General features: G+C 38.4%; 1 protein-coding gene across 5 annotated transcripts in view; it reads left to right on the top strand.

Annotated features, from left to right (window-relative positions):
• GRIK2 (glutamate ionotropic receptor kainate type subunit 2) overlaps nucleotides 1–13,174 on the top strand; it is a 653,698-nt gene that overhangs the window by 103,077 nt on the left and 537,447 nt on the right. The window lies entirely within an intron of this gene.

Raw genomic sequence — 13,174 nt, 5'->3', positions numbered from 1 at the left:
TATTCTGTGAATATATCAGTATTAGTGTTTGGATTTGTGATGTCAGCAAGCCTGATACTTTTTACATTTAAAACTTCATAGGAAAAGTAAATAAAAGATGACAAACAACTGTCTCATTGGGAACAGTGAAATAGCTAATTATTTATTGTTATTATTTGAGTGAGAGTTTTCTAGGACATTAGTGCAGTTGGATGTAAATTTATCTCTGTAATCTAGAAAAAATAGAATAATTTTTCTTTATTCTCATTTTTCAGTGTTTTTAAATAGATTATACATTCCTGCACTAGTGTGAAATTATTGGTGAAGAATTTATGAGTTTGAAGCCCTTTTCTATTATTGACAAATATCTTAATCACTGGAAACATTTATCACTTTTATTGGCATAGCTGACAGACAGGGGACTGTTGCTGTCTTGCAGGAGTAAGATGCAGAAGTATGTCATAATCCAATTGAAACACATTTTTTTTCCCATCAGGAAAACTAAATAGCATCAAATATCCTTGAGTTTCTTACATAGTGTGATGACAACAACCTTGACTAAACACATGCCAGTTGCTTCAACCAAAGAAAGAGATGTAACTACAGTATACTAAACCCTGTCTCTTACTCCAAATGATGTAAACTTATTATCGATTTTGGAATCCTGTACTTTGACACCACCTTTCCCATAAGATAGCTCAGTTTCTTCATCTTATAGATGAGAACATTCAAGCACTTTGAAGGGTAAATATTTTTTCCAAGGTTAAGCAACTGCTTAGTGGAGTGACTGAACAGGAATATACTGCAGGATTCATGCCCTCAACATAGTCTAGTATTCACCTCTTGAAGCGCTGTACATAATTACTTTTAGGCATAATAAACTATTTGAGTGATTGGTCATTTTTCCTTGATGTTTTGAAAACAGTATTTTATATTTTGGGTCAATTCTGTGTAACTTGAGAAAGCTACTAAGTTATTAGATGCAAAGCCCAATTGTGACATTGTGGGGAATTTTCTCTGTGATGTTTATATGAGATATGGTGATAATCTTCTATATTAGTCATTTGCTTTACTCATTAATTGTGGAAAACAATGCTGATGAAATTAAGAGGATGACTTGTACATAAATATTAGTAGATTTGGGTATAATATCAGAGTTTTTATATGGTTAAGGGCAATTATATTGAAATATACTTAAATGGTAAAACATGAATGTAAAATGAAAGTCTTTATTATGAACATTAGTTTCAGAAAAATAACAATTGCAGTTATATTTATGCAAAATAGGCAAGGAATAGCTGTAGTTCTTTTTAAACTATGCTATATGATCAAAATTTTGCATTTTTACATTTTCCATTTATACTGCTATATTTTCTTGTTAGTCAAAAACTCATGATCATACAATGGTATGCTATTTTGTATTTATTAAAATAGTTGAACTCTTGAGAGGCTGGTGTGTGTGTGAAGCATTATTGTGACTCCGTAGAATTTTAGCTATGTTTTCTCTCTTTGCTGTTTATGCTTATCTGAAATTTAGTCTATGAATATATACTTAAAATTTGTTGAGTATTCTTGGACCTTACTTATGTATCAGGAATTTTCAGTTGGCTTTGAATAGATGGCACAGTGGATAAAGCATTGGACTCTCAAGCATGAGGTCCTGAGTTCAGTCCCCAGCAGCACATTTACCAGAGTGATGTCTGGTTCTTTCTCTCTTTCCTCCTATCTTTGTCATTAATAAATAAGTCAAATATTTCTTACAAAGATTTTCCCTTAAAAAGTGCATCTGGAATATCGTTCTCTAGTGTTTTTAGTCTCAACTCTATAGAATTTTCAGAGTTGTTATTAAAAACAAAAAGGTCTTGAAGTGGCAGTGAAGCAAGTCTTCAGGTGTCTGTCTTTCTCTCCCTTTCTCTATCTCCCCTTCCTCTCTCAATTTCTCTCTATCCTATCCAATAAAAATGGGGGGAAAATTGGCCTCTAGGAGCAGTGGATCTGTAGTGCTCACACCGAGCGCCAGTGATAACCCTGGAGTCGAAAGAGAGAGAAAGGCAGAGAGGTGGTGGTGGTAGAGGAGAGAGATAGAGATTGCACCTGCTACACTGCCTTTCCCACTTACAAAGTTTTCAGGTGGGGTCTGAGGACTCGAACCTGGGTCCTTGTGCATTGCAACATGTGCTTCAACCAGGTGCACCACCACCCGGTCCCTATCCTGTTTATTTGTTATATAGAGAAAGCACCAGACTAGATGGTAAGGCACTCTGTTCTAGGAGGACTGATACACTGACTATTCTCAGACACTTCGATCAAACTTAGACATGTGCACAAGTTTCGATAGCTGTCTTCTAAAATCATACATCTGTCGCCAACATGTGAATCATAAGCGGCTCAAAATTGTGATGTCACTTATATCTAGTAGCAAACATGATGTGAGTGGCAGCTAGGAAGCATGTGTGTTTTACACACGGTCACCTCTACTGCCTACGCATTGGCTTACTCAAGGAATAAGTTGTAATACTATATGCTGATTCTGCTGCATCGTGTCCTACGTGTTAGGGAAAACCCCCTTTTAAAAATATCCAACTCATTAATTTTTATTATCTTTATTTATATATTAGATAGAGAGAGCAAGAAATTGAGAGAGAAGGGAGTGATAGAAAAGGAAAGAGAGGGAGTCGGGCTGTAGCGCAGCGGGTTAAGTGCACGTGGCGCAAAGCACAAGGACCGGCATAAGCCCCGGTTCAAGCCCCCGGCTCCCCACCTGCAGGGGAGTCGCTTCACAGGCGGTGAAGCAGGTCTGCAGGTGTCTGTCTTTCTCTCCCCCTCTCAGTCTTCCCCTCCTCTCTCCATTTCTCTCTGTCCTATCCAACAACAACATCAATAACAATAATAATAACTACAACAATAAAACAACTAGGGCAACAAAAGGGAATAAATAAATATTTAAAAAAAAAGAGAAACCCATCCAAGAAAGGGAAAGAGAGACACCTGCAACATTGCTTCACCACTTGCAGTTTTCTTCCTGCAGGTGGGGACCAGGGGCTCAAACCTGGGTCCTTGTGCCTTGTAACATGTGCGCTCAGCCAGATGCACCACCACCTGGCCTTGAGGGACAAACCCTTTAATGGGATGAAAACCATGGCTTCTGTGGGCCTTGCCCTTAGGTGTAGAGATAGAAGCAGCATTAGGAATTACTCTCTTCAGAGTTATATTAGCAGTGTCACATCAACACTGAATAAATAAATATCAGTACTTCATTATGCAGTTGGAGTCACTCGGCGCATTAAGGGAAAATACATTTTAGTCTTTCTGTTACCAAAAATGTTTAACCACGCTCATCTTTCTGATCTTAAAAATACAAGCTGTATAATCATTTTGATTTTTGACTAAAAATTGCGTTTAATGACTCTCAACTGTAAAGTTATAGTTTCTCATGTTTAAAAAAAACTACTTAGACTATTGGATAGCTGAATATAAGGAAACTCTTAAGTAATTCTTGACAATTTTAAAATATTTCTAATATTGTATAATATGAAATGATTTCATTATGAATAATAACCCTGACCTACACTTAACCAAACAATTCCGAGTTGTTAAATTATCACTGAAGAACGTAAGACATGCTTGTATAAAACTTTAAAGTTTCTCTTCAACAGTAAAAATATAATTCCCATAGTCTATGACCCTCTGAGTTAATGCAGCCCAGGCATCTGGATTTTGATTTTTAGAAAGCTTTTGATTTCATTTTGTAGGAAAATATCTTTTATCAGCAGGAAGACAAAACAAAACACAGTGCTGTTATGGTAGGTAGTATGAACTTGGTAAAGGTTTTTACACAAGTGATAGAGTGAATTTCTCTATTTTGTGACTGTGTCCAGAGAATCATTAAAAATCAAAATGTTGAACTTGGTGTTTCTTTGGAGTTCTCCAGGTCAAGTCAAGGAAACGAGTTTTTAATTTTCTGTTAGGAAGATAATGGTTTACAAGACAATAGTTGCATGAGTGCGAGTTCTCATTCATGCTTGAGACTTCAAGTGTCTGCACAAGCCTTTTTCAGCCAACATAGGTCTTTGTCTAGAAGTGGTTAATTTTATCCCTGATTATTCTGCCTCTGGAGAGGTGGGGTTCCAGGCTCATTGGTCAGGTCATCTGCCCAGGGAAGTCAGGTTGGTGCCATAGTAGCATCTGCAACTTGGTGGCTGAGAAGCATAATAATCAGGAACCTAAAGGTAGGAGTTTAGCAGATCAGATTTGAGTCTTCATGTTGGAAGAAGCTAGGAAGTCTACTGTAGGTATATTCCAAGGTGGCTGTGGCTTTACTAATTTTTAGCTGGGTTGGACAGCTACTGTGCGGGTGGGCTAGGAGTATTGTCAGGGTGGATTTTGTCCGAGTTGGGAATAGGACCAGAAAGCTGGATCAGGGCAGAGAGTAGTTCCCAAATATAGGGAAAGTGTATAAATACCCTTAACTGTAAACCCCATTGATAGCATGTGTGGCCCATGTCTGTTCATAGTCAGCACAGGAGCCTGGGTAACCCCTGAGTCCCTGTCCGTCTGAGCTCATAGTCCATGGTCACAGCTGGGAACGTTCCAGGCTGCACTCGTTTCAGGACCCGTCTTCCCTGAGTGGCAGAGTAGGCTGATCCAGCCTCTTTTTGGACAGTGGGGCAATTTCTATCACTGTTATTCTGCTTTGAGGGCAAGGTCCTGTAGAGGCCCACAAGAGCGTTCGTGATGCTCCTGATGGAGAGAGATGACCAGTGATGGTGGAGGGAGGGGTCTGTTAGAGGTCTAGACCCATCATGTCTATGTGGGCATCCCAGGATTCCCTGGCTAGGGCTCCAGATGATCGGGCAGTGACCCAAAGAGCCATCATTAAAGTGTGCTGGTCTCTCACTCTTATGCAGCTTGTGTAGTCCTTACTTTGTCTGACAGGGTTAGGCTTAGAGTGATAGAGGGAAGTGAAGTAGAAAGTAGCTGAGGAGGCTATCTAGGTCTAAGTAGAGACTATTGGGTTAAGTACTTTATGCTTTTTTTTTTTTTAGGACTTTCTACTTGCTTGCTGTGCATATGGAATCACTGCAGACTGCTGTGCCCTTTTGCTTTAAGGTGTATATTTCTTCCTAACTCACGGGCCCATGTGCACACGTGCCCTATCTCACGGGCTCTGGTCTGTGTCTCAGTTCTGTAACTTTGTCAGCAAGTGCACCACCAGAAATGGAGTGAGTTTAGGAGTCTTAGGAGCTAGGAAACGTCTGGGTCAAAAAAGCATGATGGAAAATGAGCATAGCCCCAGAGACCTTACCATGATTTTTATGTTATTTAGTGCTATTTACAAATCATTAGATCTTACACACTCAGTGTCTTATTGTTACTATTATTTATTTATTTAATTTTACTGTTATCACTTTTCTCTGGCACAAAATAGCTAACCTTGCAGTGCACAAATACTAGGTCTCATGGGGGGGGAATTCTTGTAAGACGGTTATTTTAGGTCAACAGATAACTTTGTTGTCATCAGTTGAGCTTCTCATACATTGCTTGCTCTTTACCCAAATGTAGCCAGTACGTTTATGCAAGCAAGTCTGCGTTTCTAAACCAGAGATGGCAGGAAAGCTATTCTTTGAGCTGGGAAAAGTGATGCCTGGGGAGATCTGCCTACTCCTTTCTTGGGATGCCTCAAACTTTCATCTACCTCACAGAGACATAACTGTCTGAGTTTTTACCCATCTAATTAACCTAAGGAAATGTTAATAGGGGCCGGTAGGCCCAGGAAGGAGAATAAGCAGCTGTGAATGTGACTCTGAACTTAAATTAGTTCACCTGACATTTGTTGAGCACGAGCTGGGCTTACATATACCAGTAAGGAAGGGCTCAAGGGCAGAGAAGAGAGAGGAAGGAAGGAAGAGGAAAGATGAGCTAAGAAAGATAGGTTGAGGTGGAATGGATAAAGTGTAGGAGAAGGAAATGAGATAAAGGAGAGGCGGACAAGACAGAGAAAGTTACCCAGACAAGCGTGGAGAAAGGGAACAGTACGTGGAAGGTGGAAAACTGATAGAAAAAAAAAGAAGAAAATGGTAAAAGATACAAAAAATAGGTATTTAGCAACCTATTCGCCGGTGCTCTTTTGCAATGATGATTTCTTCAGCTTTATTTTCCTTCTGAAAGAGAACACGACTCTCTTCCCCCTGCAATTTCTGATTTTCTGGGGAACTTAGAGAAGTAGCAGTCACCTCCAACAAGGGCGAACAAATGGATTTCTTCCCTTTCTGCTATTATCTCTTTCTGTCTCTGCTCACTCTCTCACATACGCTTTACTGTGGACTCACTAAAATATTTTGCACACTGAGTTATTATAAATTCACAGACATTGCTCTTTGGAAGGTTAAGCTGTCTCCTGTATCTTGCTATTATGACATCATTTGTTTTGAGGGCTTTCTTTCTGGATAGCACGAGATGTCCTTGGCTATACTTGTCCTTTCCCCAGCCCCACTTCCAGGCGGTCACAGAATAATGTATTTGAAAGGCAAACAATTCCCTTGGATAACCTCACCTGTAATGATGGGCTCACACAAAGATTATGTGTATGTTGAGACAATTATCATTGGAGATAACTGAGAAAATGAATTCTAGAATAGCTTTCAAAATCTATAAATGCTACAATTATTTATTTAGAGAAGCAAGTAAGTTTCCTATATTTATAACTAAATTAAGACATGCATAGGTTTGTAAAACGACAACAAAAAAAACAAGAAGACTATGAAATAGCATGGAAGATCTTTAAACTATTCGAATATCACCTTTAGAAGGAAACACACACTGTATAAAAGTGAAAACATATATAGTATATATACCTATGTATGTATACTATGTACATATATATGGAATATCTTATATTGTATGTGTACTACTGAAGATATCTGTTACATTTTGATTTCATGAAATTTCCTTTTTGTACTTCTAGTTTGGAATTAGAAGTGCAATGCATATCTCCAAGTCATAGTTTGGACATAAATAGCAGAATCAATAAATTAATTTTTAAAAAAGTCTTCAGAATTTGGTGTATGGCACCAAAGTAAAGAGTGTGTGTGTGGAGAGCGGGCAGGCTTCAGGTCCTGGAACATGGTGGTAGAGGAGGACCTGGAGGGGGTTGGATTGTTATGTGGAAAACTGAGAGATGTCACACATGTGCCAGCTATTGTATTTTACTGTTGACTTTAAACCATCAACCCCCTTCAATAAAAAAATAGAAAAAGGTGGAAAAAAGTTTATAGGACTATCCAAGGCATAACACAAATAAAAATGAGACTATTGTAGATATCTGAGCAGAGTGAGAAGATATTTCCTACACTTAATTCAATTACTAGATGAGATTAGATAAAAGGAAGGTGGTAATCAGAATGGTCATGGTGATGGTGAAGAGGGTTTGGGAAACATTGAAAATACGAACCTCCAATTTTACGATGCCCATAAATTCACAAGAGCAATGCATTCTTTACAATAAACTTCACACTACCTTCGGTAGGTAGACAATCTTAGAAGATCTAGATAGGATACAAGCATTATCCCACAGAGGAGCACAGTTTAGCAACTAACTTCTGAATATAAATAATGAAAACCACAAGTTAAGATTTCTAAGAGACAGTGATTGTGAACACAGGGTTATCTTTCAAAACCGCAAAAGGAAAAAGAATGATCTCAGATCACAAGAACTGAGAAATTTTTACTGGTGATACATTTTTTAAAACAAAAATATTTTAATAAGCAAGAGTAGATAGAGGGAAAGATAGATAGATAGACAGATAGATAGATAGATAGATAGATAGACAGACAGATAGATAACAGAACACTGTTCAGTTCTGGGACTGAACCTGGGACCTCAGAGCCTAAGGCTTAAAAGGCTTTTGCATAACCATTAGATGATACAACAGTAAATGAACATTTAGTAAATCTAATTTAGGGAAATGAAAATAAATCTATAAAGTGAGGTTAGGGTCGCAAAATGGAATTATCAGTTGTGTCACTGAGACTTTAAGGTAGAGGTGGACCCCGGCGGTGGCATGACTGATGCCCACCTGTATGGGGAAAAGTCTGAGCTGTGGATCAGGCTGTAGATGTCTCTCTCTCTCTCTCTCTCTCTCTCTCTCTCTCTCTCCCCATCTCTTTCCCTCTCCCATCCAAGCCCTCTTGTCCTATTTCTCATTGGGAGCAGCGAGGCACCAAGCCTCTCCAATAACAGTGATGGCAAAAGAAGAAGAAGGAAGAAAAGAGGAGGAGGAGGAAGAAAGAAGAAAGAAGGCAAAAAAGAGATACAGTTAAGGGGACCAGGTGGGAGTGTAGTGGGCAAAGTACACACAGCATGTGTGAGGACATGGGTTCAAGCTCCGAGTCCTAACCTTCAGGGCATAAGTCTCTTGTAAAAGGTGGAAGAGTGCTGCAGGTATCTCTCTCTCTCTCTCTTTCTTCATCTCTCTGTTCCTCCCTCTGTTTTTGTTTATCAGTATCAGAAAGAAAAAGAAAGGAAATGGCCACCAGGAATGGTGGCATGCTGCCACAGAGCCCCAGCAATAACCCTGCTAGCAAAATCACTCACCAGATAAACAAATAAATAGAAACATAAAAAATAAACAACAGATGGAGATAAGAGTGGGTTGGAGTTCATGCATTATAGAAAATCGACCCAGGGAGTCTGGTAAAGTACAGCGGGTAAAGTACATGTGGTGCAAAGCCCAAGGACCAGCATAAGGATCCCGGTTCGAGCCCCCGGCTCCCCAGCTGCAGGGGAGTCGCTTCACAGGCGGTGAAGCAGGTCTGCAGGTGTCTGTCTTTCTCTCCCCCCCTCTCTGTCTTCCCCTCCTCTCTCCATTTCTCTCTGTCCTATCCAACAACAACAACAACAATAATAGTAACTACAACACCAATGGACAGCAAGGGCAATAAAAGGGAAAAACTGGCCTCCAGGAGCAGTGGATTTGTAGTGCAGCCACTGAACCCCAGCAATAATCCTGGGGGCAAAAAAAGAAAAAAAAAAGAAACCCCCCTGTCTTCATTTCTAATTATTTTCTTAATGATATGTCTTAATGCATAATCACTGTGTGGGAGACTAGGCCTGTTTCTCAGGCTTCTGGTGCATCTTGCTAGTTTCCTATAAAGGTCATATGCTTTCATACTTCCAACAGGAATGTGAGTGTGAATTTCACTCACCGACACTGGGTTCCGCCATTGAATACATCTTCTTACATCAGATTTTTCTGCATACCCTGTCCCAAAATATATGCTGACTTAGAGGGCAAAGAAGATCAGAAACGAAAGAAAATGTGTTGCTATTTTGTGTGTATGCCCTTTTCTAGATAGACAAGTCAACCAGCAAAATTCCTGTGTGCCCCCCCCCCCAATATTCAACCTGAAAATAAATCCTTTTTTTTTTAGAGCAGTGATGTGACATGGTGCCTGTGGCTTACTTTGGAAGTGTGCCCGTAGCTCCCATTAGTAATAATGAAAGTTAATGACATGTCTTATGGGTTCAGACAATGGTCTTCAATATTCCTATCTACTCGTTGGTGTAGAAGCTATTCTGTGTTGTCAGTGGGTGTCAGTTTGTAATTACAAATTGCATAAACACTATGCACGGAATGTATTTTGCCAACAAGAATTAACATGGTAACTGGAAAGATGTTTCATGTTTCAGTGCCCAAAGGGGTGGGGGAAACCTGTGCCTTTTAAAGTAACAAGGTTTGGGAAGGAAAAAAATTCATGAAATATAATTAAATGCTTTCAAATATATTGGAGAAGTATGTGTTTTTGAATTTTTTTTTAATCTGAGTGATTGTTTGCTACCATTAGTCCTGTAATAATGAGTTAGAGAGTGCTTTCAAAAAATCATCTGTAGTTATCCTGAGCCTGAAGGTCACAGATATTTTAGGCCAATATATAGCTCATATGGTTTGGCTGACAACATAAGGATTTAAGAAGGGTCTGATCAAATAAACCTTTGAAATAGCCTCAGTCATGCTTTGAGAAATAGCTTTGTACTTGATGACCCCTGGTTTCATTTTTGGTAAAAGGATCTATGTAGACTGAAAAGTAATTAAAGTAAAATAAATTAACAGGGAGTTGGGCAGTAGCACAGCTGTTAAGCGCACGTGGTGCAAAGTGCAAGGACCTACGTAAAGGATCCCGGTTTGAGCCCCGGCTCCCCACCTGCAGGGGAGTCGCTTCACAGGCGGTGAAGCAGGTCTGCAGGTGTCTGTCTTTCTCTCCCCCTCTCTGTCTTCCCCTCCTCTCTCCATTTCTCTCTGTCCTATCCAACAAAGACGACATCAATAACAACAACAATAACTACAACAACAAAACAAGGGCAACGAAAGGGAATAAATAAATCTAAAAAAAATTTTAAATGAATTAAGTTTTCTTTTTTTTAAATTATCTTTGTTTATTAGTTAGAGGCAAGCAGAAATTGAAAAGGAACGGGTAATAAGGAGGGAGAGAGACAGAGAGACACCTGCAGCCCTGTTTCACCACTTGCAAAGCTTTCCCCCTGCAGGTGAGGACCAGGGCCTTGAACCTGGGTCCTTGCACACTGTGACACGTGCTCTCAGCCAGGTGTGCCACCACCTGGGCCCAGTTAGCAATTTTCACGAGTATAACTCTTTCGTCTCTGCTGTGTCTTCTGGCCTTCTCGATCTCTGTGTTCTTCCCAAATCCACTCCTTTCTTTCCATTCCCGAGTAGTCTGTTTCCATGAGGCAGTCAGTTGAGAAAGCTATCCCTACTGTTCTTTTCCTTTGCACTCAAGATTTTTTTTCTTCCTGCATAGACCCTGCCATGACCTAGGATTCTCTGTTCATCTGTTCATTTTCTTATGCGATTAGGTACGAGCTCTACAGTATCAGAGACGATGCCTAACTTTTCACTTTCTACTTCCGATGCCTGGGATAGTGGCAGGTTCGTAATGGAGAGTGGTTTGATGACTTAATGCAAAACAATGGCTAAATGAGTGAATTAGAAATGTGTCCGCTGGATTTACACGTGTCTACTTTGGTTAGAGTTTTTATTTTTACTTTTTTCTTTCATGTCATATTGAACAGTGAACTCAGTGCATCTTGTGCAATACCAAATGCTGATAAGTCTGTCTTCTAGCTCCCTCTCTTTTTTACAAGCTTATTTTTATTAATAAATACAAATACTGTGAGATAGAATATATTTAAAAAGGACTTTGGTAGAGTGCAAAGTTTGCTTTGAAAAAGTAAGCTATGTTTGGAAATGCAATTCTGTTTTCCTAATGCAAATGTCTTAGGCAATTTAAAGCAAAAATTTTATTTTACTTAGAAAACTATACTTTTTATTGTTATGTTAGGACGTTTTATAGCTGTCATAATATAAACATTTTATTTGTTTTAGCACCCAATGAGTTCTGAGGCAAATGAAAACAGGATTGCAATGGTGTATGAAAGAGACGATGATATTTCAGTACGAATGCAATTCATTTTGATTTTTTGAGTAAGTGATTACTTTAGCTCTGTGTTTTCCATTATTGTTTCTTTTTAAAGAAAATTACTTAATGTTACATAAATGCATTGTTTATGTGCAAAATTTGATTACTGATTTCTGCCAATAAAATTTGTTGTGTTTCAAAATTTTACAACTTTGGGAGTTGGGCAGGAGTGCAGCGGGTTAAGTGCAGGTGGCACAAAGCACAAGCACAAGGTTAAGTGCAGGTAGCGCAAAGCACAAGGACCAGCGTAAGGATCCTGGTTCGAGCCCCCGGCTCCCCACCTGCAGGGGAGTCACTTCACAAGCAGTGAAGCAGGTCTGCAGGTGTCTATCTTTCTCTCCCCCTCTCTGTCTTCCCCTCCTCTCTCCATTTCTCTCAGTCCTACCCAACAACAATGACATCAATAGCAACAACAATAATAACTACAACAATAAAACAACAAGGGCAAAAAAGGGAATACATAAATAAAAATAAATACTAAAAAATGTTTTTAAAAATTTAACTATTTTAGCATGCTAATTTATGGGCATGTTAGAAGCTATATGCTTCTAATTGATATCTATTAATGCTCCTAATTAATATCTACTAGGTTCAGAACTGTTTCAGGGGCTACAATGGAGCATGACATAGATTTAGTGCTTTGTAAATATTTAATTCCTTATTCACTAATTAGTGAACGGACAGAGAACTTATATTTCCTTCAAGTAGCAGCAAAGAGTCATTTCGAGTCTACATCATCCTGTATATACAGTGTGTATGTGGCATTTATTTAGTGCACTGTTTGATTTCTTTGATTATCAAAAACTCTGAGAAGGAATTGTCTCATAGATGTACAACACTTAAGAATGGAATAAACTGACCTAAAAGTAAATATAAGTTTTGGTAGATATAGTCTTAAACTATATCACCTATCAAACTGTCAATATTTATTACCTACATGTGCACGTTTTTTTTTTTTTTAAGGAAAACCAATCATCTGTATATTGCTTTACATCCTAAATTCTCAGTTAAGTTCTGTTACTGTGATAGGACCAACATAGGATTTTTATAGGGATAAAAGAATTTTTAAATCTTTGTATTATTGAGATTTGGAGTAATCTTAAACTTTCTGGACAGCTATATTCATCTATCTTTAGGACTGAATTTACTGTACTAGGAAGTTAATGAACTTTTAGGTTAAGATGAGTTTGCAGAAAACTCTTTCTGATGAATGATTTTCAGTCTGACCTTGATAAGTCTTGCTATCACATTTCCTTCTCCTCATTTCTGAATCAATTTAAATGCCTGAACTAGATGTTGTAAAAAGTGTGAATGCTATTAAAAAACCAAAGCTCTAAAAACTTGAACTTACTGTTTAAAAACTGTTAGCTCTCAAGGTTTTTCCCCCACATTTAGTGATAGTTTAGTTATTAATAATAATGCATTTTGCATTTTTTTTTTTAGTAATGTAGTTTATCAGAGAATATCTGTTCTTTAGTATCTAAAACCGGTATTTGGATTCCAACTCAACTCTATGCTTTGTTCAGATTGAATGTTTATGTAAATCTAATAAAACAATATTAAATTTTCATGGTCTTAATGTAATATACAGTATTATGGCACCTGTCAAATGTTCATATCACTTCCTGGTGAGGTACTTGATAATTTCTAGTTATTCTTGTCAATTCCTTACAAATTTTGACAAATTTCTTGTAGATTGTTA

Source organism: Erinaceus europaeus, chromosome 4 (genome assembly GCF_950295315.1).
Source record: "Erinaceus europaeus chromosome 4, mEriEur2.1, whole genome shotgun sequence".
NCBI classification, from domain to species: domain Eukaryota; kingdom Metazoa; phylum Chordata; class Mammalia; order Eulipotyphla; family Erinaceidae; genus Erinaceus; species Erinaceus europaeus.
The sequence above is the reverse complement of the archived record's forward strand: the minus strand, read 5'-3'. Positions and strand labels throughout refer to the sequence as shown.